Source organism: Alexandromys fortis, unplaced genomic scaffold (genome assembly GCF_014885135.2).
Source record: "Alexandromys fortis isolate MF-2015 unplaced genomic scaffold, M_Fortis_MF-2015_v1.1 scaffold_6, whole genome shotgun sequence".
NCBI lineage: Eukaryota > Metazoa > Chordata > Mammalia > Rodentia > Cricetidae > Alexandromys > Alexandromys fortis.
Window position 1 is genome coordinate 4,098,609 of NW_026067902.1, and position 10,729 is coordinate 4,109,337.

At 45.4% G+C, this 10,729-nt stretch overlaps 1 protein-coding gene across 6 annotated transcripts in view; it reads right to left on the reverse strand.

Annotated features, from left to right (window-relative positions):
• The window catches only part of Plcb4 (phospholipase C beta 4), a 357,655-nt gene that overhangs the window by 273,669 nt on the left and 73,257 nt on the right, over positions 1–10,729 (reverse strand). For all 6 annotated transcript variants that reach the window (XM_050134224.1, XM_050134229.1, XM_050134227.1 and 3 more), the window contains exon 2: positions 7,723–7,792. The gene's annotated coding sequence lies outside the window, so the exon portion shown is untranslated. The remainder of the gene's footprint in view (positions 1–7,722; positions 7,793–10,729) is intronic.

Here is a 10,729-nt window from a genome sequence, read left to right on the forward strand (position 1 = left end):
TGGGGGGAGAGGGAGAAGGGTGGGAGGAGGGGGAGGGAAAAAAGAAAATATAAAAAAATTAAAAAAAATTTAATAAAGAAAAAAAAAGAATCTTAGGGAATAGCCATATAGTCACTATGATCTGTCTAGTGAACGGACTCCATCTACTTCAGGACCAAATGGAGCTGCTGGAGAGAGGCAGACAGAAGAATCAAAGCCTCTTGAGACAAAGCCCTCGGTTGTTCCCCTCGGTTAATACCTTTAACAGTTAAGGTCAGTGAAGAGCACCCTCACCTGCTTTGGAGCTGCCTTCTGCAAAGCCCAAATCTCAGCTCAGCTTCTCCCTGAGCTCCACCCTGAGTCTGCCCTTCCTCCCACAGACCGGATATCTCAAGCACTCCAGAGTAAACCTCTGTTCCGTAATTTCTAGCTTAGCATCCCTATCCCAGGAAACCCAAACTGATACAGCACAGATGCATTCACTGATCAGGTGAAAAAGTAATTCCCACAAAGATTAGGAAACAGGTTGAATCACACAAGCCATGAGTGGTATCGCTAGAACTGTAGCCCAGATCTTAAACTGTCTTTCTCAATCATCTGATGACATTGCCATCATTTTGACCAATAAAACAAACTAAGTCATTGGATATCATCCTCACAGTAGGCTGCAAGAAGCAAATTAGCCCAAGGAGGAAAATGTTATAGAAATACAAATAAAATAAAATAAAAAATAAAAATACAACTTCCAGGCTAGCAGTGCAAGCCAAAGGTTGAACACATTTGCTCTGGGTACAGTACCCAGCAATGAGGACAGAGGGAGAGAGGAGTGGGTTTGATAATGGGGTGTAATGTCAGAACCCAGGAACTGAAGCAGCCTGATGACAATTGCACAGGCTTCTAGGAGGTGAGGGTGGACCATGCAGTGACATAGCTATTCCTCATGCGCTCAGAGGAGAGAAACAGATACCCTGGCTTTTCCTCCTCTCCAGCTTTCACCAGTGCTCACACCCACACACCTACCCAGGTGCCAGAAAACAAGGCAGCTTGGGAGCAGGAGAGAGACATGGAAGAGATCTAATGAGCAAAACTGTGCTTAAATAGCCCAAAAATACAGCAGAAAACTAATCAGCAAGAAGCATAAACACTCTGAGAACAAAACTGCACAAGGGAAGTCATGAGTCTGCCTAAAGTCTCTGAAACGGCAAGTGACCTCACACACTGAAGCTGCCCTAAGCAAAGGGTGGTCGGATGATATGGACTCTCACACGCCCTGGCTTTTTACAAGCACAGGCTTTGCTATTGCTCAGTTCAAACCCTGAGATGGGAAAAGGAAGATGTTGGCAGGCATGGTGGCCTGTGCCTTCACTCCAGCACTGGTGGCAGTTCAAAGACAGTCTCCACTATGCGGCAAGCAAGACCTTGTCTTTAAAAAAAAAAAAAAAGAACAAATAACATAAAAATTAAAACAATGGCTGGGATAAAACCTGGTGGTGGAGCACTTGCTGAGCATGAAAAAGGGTCTGGGTTTTATGCCTAAAAGTGTGTTTGGGGATTCTAAATATTTCCCATTATTATCTGTTAAATAAAATTTTAAAAAATCTAATACTTGAAAAGCATTTCTATAGCAAACTAGTTTATTTGATAGTGTTTAAGTAAGTAGAAGTTCATTACCCAAATTTTACTTATTCGGCTCAAATTGTTCCTCTCAATTGTCATCTAACTTAGCCGCTGATGCCCCCGCTATTCAGAAGGCCAGATATACCTTTACAATTTCATACACTACTCGGCAAAGTAGAACCCAGGTGCGTCTCGGAAATCCTATGCTGACTTCTCATGCAGCAGATATTTGAGAAGGGCGGGGAAAGGAGAGAAAAGGAGACAATAAAAGGGACAGCCATCATTCAACAAGTTTGCTTTCCAGAGACAAACACAGCACGGCTACTCTCTAATCATCCTATGCTACAAATCCATTGCATTACTGTCCCTACAGAGGGAATGAGATTTGCTCTTTCATGGAGACTGCAAACTCCTTTTAGTCCTTCCACCCTCCAACAAAACTTCTTTGAGGTCATTAGAGCCCAAACGGCTTGAGAGGGTGTGAGGGTGAGAGCCAACTTTGCTGCCAGCTCACTGTTTGGCATTACAATGGCCAATTATCTCTTCTGTGCCTCTGTTTTCTCATTTCCTTCTGACATGATGCAACTGTAACAAGATGGTCTCCGCAGTCCTTCCAGTCCATCGCGCACCAAGACTGACAGAACCCCTTTCCATGACCAGATAAACTGTTTCTTCCTTGACCCGGCCCAGATGTCTGTTTGTGAGGCTGCTTACCAGAATTAAAAGTACAGTCTTTGGTCGAGGCAGAGTAAAAAAGTCTGATCTCATTCCTGCCTCGGTTGACTGTGAACGCATCCAGCAGTTCCCACACTGGGTCTAGGGTTATCTGGCTGCAGAACAAACTCAATTCTTCTTCTTTCCTATCCACACCCTCTGCTGTGTAGCCTTCAAGGGCCTTATCTTCTGTCACAGGCTACATTTGCCTTTGAACAATAGGATATTAGCAAACACGATGCAAGCAAAGGCTTTGGAAGTCCTTACACAGCAAGCTTGGGCACCTCCATTCTTGCTCCTGAGTCATACATAAGCAAATATGTTAGATCTAGAATGTTCAAGGATGAGGACACACAGTGCAGAAATAAGTCACTCCAGTCTTACTAGCTAAAGCCATCCTACACCAGCAACAGATAGCCGAGTCACAGGGCATACAGGCCAACCCAGCCGAGGTCAGCAGACAGTTGTCAGATGATGTGAGTTAAGCCCAGCTGAAGCACAGGTCAACCCCTAAACATCTAAGATGGGGACACTTTTTAAAAAAATCAAGTATTTTCAGAGCTGGAAAGATGTTCAGCAGTTAAGAGCATTTATTGCTCTTTCAGATGACCAAGTTTTGGTTCTCAGCACCTACATGGTGGCTCACGACCACCTGTAATTCCAGTTCAAGGAGATTCAACCCCACCACCAGGTAGGCAGGCACAAGACATACATACAACATGCATACATGCAGGCAAAACACTCGTACTCAAAAGAAAATCAATAAGTCCATGTAGGCTTTTAGTTTGTTTTTGAAACAGGGTTTCTCTCTGTTGCTCTGGTTGTCCTGGAACTTGCTCTGGAGACCAGGCTGGCCTCAAACTCCTGCCTCTCTGCCTCATGAGAGCTAAAACACATACACCATCTTGCCCAGATATTTTTGTAGTGATTTTTTTTTAAATTTTTGTTTTTAACTATGTGCGTGTCTATGTGGATATGTGCCATGTAAGTGCCTGTGGGAGTCACAGACATCAGATGCCCCGGGCTAGGGGTGAGGGCAGTTTTGAGCTGCCTAATATGAGTGCCAGAAACTGAACTCTAGTCTTCTGCAGGAGCGGTATGCCATGCACTCTCCACCGCTAAGCCAGCTCTTCAGCTGACTCCCCGCAGATGCTGGCTTGGTTGCCTTCCCGAGTTCTGTGATTGCTCGTTATGCAGCTTACTATGGTGATACATAATGGAGCGCATTCCTGAGCATGCACTCAGCCCACCTGTAAGGATTCAATACTTCCAGAATTGAAGTTTGGAGTAGTGTTATCCCGTGGACTTTAAATGCATCAGCACTTCCAGGGCTCTTGCATCCCAAGATAAAGAAATTGGTTGAACTTTGTCTAACCTGTATTTCACTACAATGTGTTTTTACCACAGACCTCCAAGTTCGATCCCAATCAAATTACCCCTCAGCCTCACAGCTCAAATCTAGGCCAACCTCCTTACTGGCTATACTACGCATTTCATTTTCTCTTACAAGATGTTTAATGGTCCCTTTCAAACAAAAACAACAAAAATTACCCCACAAGCACCGTGACATCACAAAACCTTATGCTCATAAACACATATGATAGAAATTAACGGTGAATGACCAAACAGCTAAAATCCCCAGGCAGTGCAATTGTCTGCTCAAATAAATAAATCCTAAAATTTCAATATTCTCATTTGTCTTGGCTGGCCTGGCACAAACTGACTCCTCAGTCCCCCTCTCCTGGACTCCCAGCCCGTGTGTACTATGCATCTGCAACTACTGCCGACCGCAGCAAACGGGACAGGACCTTCTGCTCGGACACTCTCCAGACGCTGGTCACATGTGATGCGAACCTGGAATGATGGTTCCACGTTCCTCTGAATCAGCAGGAGTCCCCTCCAACATGACAAAGTTCTTCCAACCATTGTGGTTTTCCTGCTGGCTGGGGCTGAGAAACACTGAACTCCCTCATTCTCAGTGACCACAAGGTGGCACCATACAAGCTGGTAAATGGAAACACCCCACTATAGTTTGACAGTCATAACTCAATTTCAGAAGCTCAAAATTTGTAGTAAGTTCAGAAATACAACTCCAACATAAAATTTGACCTCTACAATGCGGATTTTCTTGTGCAAAGTCCCCAGCTCTTAGTCACATACAAAACTGACCTCATTCATTCTTCATGTAACTGGTTGATACAGTGTTTCTCCAAAGCCTTAACTGGAACCCTCCAGACCACGATGCAAGACCCACCCCTGTTAGAATTGACCCGGCATTAATGTCTTCCTACTACAAACACTACCATTTGGTGCTGACTCCATATTGAGAAAGGTCCTTGCTTGCTGCCTTGTAGGTGGTGCAGAGATGAACAATACTGAAGGGGGAAAGTATGTGGCCGAAGGGAGAAAAGAACAGTTGGGAGGGGAAAGGAACAAGTAAGATGGGTACTGAATATAAATATGACCAAGGTTTCTGAGTGTTCTATCTTTAGCTTCTTCTCTACCCACCCTCGGGAGGTAGCTACAAACCCTAGACAAGAAGGGGGAGATGAAGTGGGATAGACCCCTGATGGCTTTATCAGCCAGCCGTGGGGACCTCTATGAATTTAGAAACAATGTACAGCCAGACTGCTAAAAGATTTTATTTTGTTTCATTTTTAATTACATATGTATAATGTCTCGAAGCAGGCCTACACATGTATTGCAGTATCTGCAGAGGCCAGAAAGGACACTGAGTCCCTTGGAAGGAGAATTACAGGCAGTTGTGACCCACCCAAGGTGGTTGCTGACTTGGAACAACACGGGGATCGTCTACGAGAGCATGGTATGCTCTTCCCCCCCCCCCCCCCCCCCCCCCCCCCCCNGAAAGTGGTTTGTCCTCCCCCCCCCCCCCCCCCCAGCCACCGTTCAGCCCTATCGTTCTTAAGTTAGGGCACTTATCAAAAGCATAAAAGACATTTAAAAAACAAAAGCAGGCTATGACCATGTATTTTCCTAATCAAAAGGGGCGGGGGAGGAACCAAAACCCTTTTACTTTTTGGAGATAACTACTTTAAGTCATTTGTTGAGCATGAAGAGCTCATTCCCAGACTCCGGCTATGTCATGAAAGACACACAAAGGAAGACGTTAGGAGTCCAGTGAATCCGGTTCAGTGTGTCACCTCACTGAGGTCACCGGAGAAATGCTTCTACTTCCACCTCGGACACAAAGTTCCCTATTCCAGTTCTCCAGGGAGCTGTCATCGTTTGGAGGGACAGAGGGCAAAGAGTGCCAACACAAGGTGTGTGAGAACTGGAAAGCCTGGTGTGTCCTCTGATTCCAGCACACCACACTCGGTACTCTCCAGTGCTTCCAGGGCGGAATAGGTGCTGCCAACTTAAACAGCCTCTAGCAGGCGTCACCGCACTTGACTTAGGACCTCCTGGCTGTGTAAACATGCAGCCTTGCTCTCCAGGACTGAATTTCATTTGAACTATCCTTTGCAACCCCCTGCCCCCTAGTCACAGCAAGGGCTGCAAAAGATTTTCAGCACTAGGAAAATTCAAAACATCTTAAGAATTAGTTTAACCCTAAAATCTAAAATTAAGGAAAGGTATATCCAGAGACTGTTCTGTCATTCTCCCTCCTCTCCCCCTCCCATCCCACACACCCGTGTGTGTGTGTGCGTGTGTGTGTGTGTGTGTGTGTGTGTGTGTGTGTGTGATTCCCCTTCCATCTGAAATCCTTTAAAAACTCCATGTAAAAGTATAAGCCATCACAACTGGCCACCAGCTGTCAGGAATGAGACAGCAGGCATATTGTGTGATTGACACTCCCTTTTGTGACAAGACTATAGTGCAGTAACTCGACTTCTCTGGGGAATTCTATACTTTGGAAACATTCCAAAATTCATTTCTGCCTCCTACGGCCTGATTTTCTGTATGCATTCTTTCAAAAGCCATCGCTGTCCCCTGGGAAGAAAGAAAACTGATACCAAATTAAACAAAAGCAGCCTTCTGAAAGCCTCTCAAACAAGGCCTGGCAAATAAAAGTGATTTCTCCACTTTGTTCTCCCCTTCCTCTCTACACAGAGTTAAATCCCTCAAGGTTGCTTATTATTTTCACTTGTAAAAGCGCCTTCAGGTAGGCAAATCAACGTCCTGCTGCAGAAGGCAGCCCAGCCGGCTAATCCCCGGCACATGAACCACAGCGACAAGAACTCCCACAATGCACAACTGCACCCGCCCCCATTTTCTTGCCAACGCTGCTCCCTAATTGGCCATGAATAGTTACAGTCGGCCCAGCAATTTCTGCACCCTGGACAGCATAATCTCCTAAGGCATCAGCTGCAAGCTTACAGTCCAAATTTTGAAAGAGCATCCAATTAACAATCATAATAATAATGATGAAAGAGATGCCAAACTGCTGTGTGGATTCTAGCGTTCACAGTGGAAGCTCGGCTAACTGAACCGAATTATTCTCCTACTCTCCTTCCCCAGTATCAGTTCTTTCTATTTCCATTTTTCTTAATTTTTTTTCTTTTGAGACACTGTCATTATGTATCTCAGGTTGGCCCAGATCTATCACTTGCTTCATGTATTTATTTTTCTTAATCGTGGGCTCTTATAACCCAGACTGGCCTCAGACTTGCTACGTACTCTAGGATGATCCTCCTGCCTCCACTTCCTAAGTGCTGGGATTACGGTCACACAACTACATACCATGTCTCCTCTAACATTTCTTGAATGGTCTTTTTAGTAAGGAAACTTTCTGGAACTACATAGATCCAAAGGCTGTGATTTCAAACTTCAGATTCCATTCACTAACCAACATAGACTGAGCAGAGACGCTATCTGAATACAGAGATAACTGCCAATGGCTGAGCTCAGGGAATTCACAAGTCCAACCAAAGAGAAGCCGCTAAATGAATCTGCTGCATCCGTGCAGCAAACGTTTCCCGCGTGCTTTGCCCACACTATATGCCACAGTGACAATGCTGACGTGAACCTCCCTGGCTCTCGTGGAGCTTCATCTTGGAGGAGGCACTGAGAGCAGACATAAGGAAATGGTCTGGATACCGGGAGGTCCTAAAGGCAGAATTACAAATCTCAAAGACTGTAATGTTAAAACAGGAAAGTGAAAGTTAGGTCATAAATCTAAAGACATTGTAAAGAAAGGGACCCAGTCAAGGAATGGATGTGCAGAGGCCCTGGGTGGGACAGGCACAGCAGGGAGTAAGGGACAACACTTGGCAAGAGTAGCCAGCAGGGTGTCACCAAGATGGGTAGTAACAGAGACAGACGCAACAATGAAGGTATCATGCCAGACCACAAGACCCTTGTTAGCGCTTCGGCTTACATTCCGAACGAGGCAGGAAGCCACTGCGGGTTCAGAGGAGAACAATATTATCAGACAGATTTTAAAAGACTCACCCAGGCTGCTTGGTGGAGAATCCTCTGCAGGTGGTTGACAGCATGCACAGAGCGGCTAGCCGGAAGGTTCCTACAGAATCCAGGCAAAGGAAACCAGGGTTAGACCAGAAGGCAATGGTCAGGGTAATCTAAACTGGCTGCCTTTGGGACACATTCTCATTGTCAAATAGAACCATACACTGATGAACTGGGTGGCAGCATTTGAAGGCAGACATTGGCTTTGTTAGATTGGGTTCCTCTGTTTTGGTTTGGTTTGATTTGGTTTGGTGTTCTCTGCTAAACTGCTGCTTTCACTTACGTCTTGGACACTGCCCAACAGGTCTTGTGTTTAAGGCTTGGTCCTCAGCTTGGTACTAATGGAGCCAAGTCGCTAGGTGGCTGGGGGTGTGCCAGCAAAAGGAATATGTGTCGCTGCCTGTGTCTCTATTTCCCAGATGCTATAGGAGAACAGCTTCTCCAGCCAACACTCCTGGACTAGCTTTCTGACTCACAGGAACAAAGGCAATGGGACTGAGTGATCATGAAACCAAACTTCGGAAACTCTGATCCCACCCAGAACAGGCATTTGTCTAGCGAGGAGCAGCTGCCTAAAGACATGCTCAACAAAGCTTCAAATTTGTGTCCACTGGGGCTGTTGGTCACGTGGCTTGTGGTTATACACTAATTTATACCTCCAGGCTCTATGCTCAACTAGCCCATACTCAAGACATTTCTCTGTTTTTTCCTACTGAGAACCCAGGCATTTTCATATTCATTTTTTTCTCCCTCTCGTTCCCTCCCTTCCTCCCCTCCCTTCCTCTCTCCCTCTTCTATTGCCCCCGCTCTGGGGCAGGGCACACAGCACATCCCAGATGGTTTTGACAGCTCTGGCCTCTAACTCAGCAACACTACCTTATCAACCGCAGAGCAAATGATGACCCAAATCGCATATTTTATATGATGCCAACACTCAGTCCCCAATACCCTGTCTCCAAGAGAGCTTTCTATAGCGCTCTATCTGGGGCTCCCTTTCTACCCCTATGCCTTCATGGCACTGGAGTACAGAAGGGCATTCTGCTGCTCTCACTTTAGGTCTCCTGTAATACTCTCCCAGCCTACACAGGCCTCCCCTGCCTCACTTGCACAACTTTTCCTACGTGCATTTATCTATGCACTCTGCCCACACTCTGGCCTCTACAAATCACTCCCTTCAGGTCCCACACTACATGCTCATTCTGCACTGCTGATCTGAAAACACATGCCAACTGGTAGTGACTTTACAGCCTCCACTTAGACAACAGAGCATTTCATACATGGTAAGTCTCAGGAAGTGACAATGTCCAAAAAAGACAGTTTCGCCTCAGGTCAAGCTGGACTGAAGAAGGATTTTTTTTTTTTTTTTTTTTTTTTTTTTTTTTGGTGGTTAAATAAAAGACAACAGTCCTCAGGAACTTTTGAAATGGGTTCACATTTGCTTCTGGCAGAAGGGACATATGGTTCTTCATTGGCATATGCCTTTGGTTGTATATCAAAGTCCAGGCAAGCCTCTGGCCTCCCCCAGTCCCTGTTCACACCTCTGGGCTCCCCCAATCCCTGTTCACAGGTACCCATTAGACATTTCAAAGCTCCAGTGCTAGCATCTCACCTCCTTCTCGGCCAAGAACCCCAGGCCTGCCACAGCTCAGGGCTTTCTTCCCTTCAGCTACCGCCCTCCTTACACTGCTAGTCTCCCTGGTCTCTCTTCCCCTGCAGACAGCCCTTGGTCATGCCCAGCCTGCTTTGTTTTTCTTTCTGCTCTAGATTCTTCCAGATGCATCTGGTTGTTCTCTTTTTTATCCACACTTCCTGATCACCACCACCACCCCCAATCAAGAAGGGGCCATTTCGGTAGTTTCTTTACGGAGTCCCTCATGTACAATACACAGTGACTAAATTACTTATTTTAATTACAATAAATAAGCTGAAACAACACTGCCCCACTCTCTATCTGGTTGCCTGAAATTGGGTACTGGAAAAAACCCTAAGAATTCTGAGTATCGTCTTTGAGTAAGACAGAACCAAAGTTATTTCCTACTCCATCTTTCTGAGTTCCCCCTGCCATTTTGACTCATCCACTAATGCTCTTTTTAGACAAACAGCATGCCACAGAAAAACAAAACTTACATCTAGGCTCATCTCATAAGACTGGGATGACAAGCACATGACATTTGAAAACATAATCAAGCCAGTATTAGGCTCACACTTAAACAAGTCACTGGCTTTATGGGATAATAATTGGAAACGGAATGAGCAGTTCTGGGCTGCTGGTCATAACAGCTCTGCCATGACTGAGATCTCAGGGTACAGACAAGGGGCCACAGGATGACAGAAGCAAAAAGGAAAAACGATGGCTTTTAGTCAACCACGTACATTCCAGGCAGGAATCCCTGCTACATTTCAAAACATCACACTTCCTCCATCTTGATGTACTATGTTCATTGGGGCAGCACATCACCAACTCACCTCTACCAGGGGCAGAGCATGCCCCTGTGTTCCTCAAAAGAGACATGGTCTCTAAACCTAAGTATTTCCTTTATTAATTCTTTCTTTCACAAGGCAACTACCTCCTATGTTTAATGAACATAAATAACAAATACTTGTATGTGCCTAACCAGAAGAGAACAGTCACATTCCTTTGTTTCCTATAGCCTGGAGCAGAGGATGGGTAGAAACTATGGTTCCTCTCAGGAAGTGATATTTGCACTTAGGGCTGAGAAATCAGTTCCAATTTGCTGGACAGAACAAAGCAGGAAATGAAAAGAGTCTTCTTTCTCAAGGGCAGAGAAGGACTCTGGGCAAAACGAAGAACAGGCTGGCATTGTGGTGCAGGCCTGCCATTTCAGCCCATGAGAGAGTCTGAAGCAGGATGATGGCAAGTTCAAAGTCAGTAGGGGAATCATCAGAAGACGTCTTCTTGAAAAATAAAATAATGAAGAAAGGGAGGAAGGGAGGGATGAAGGGAGGAAACAGTTATACTAGAGAAAATAAT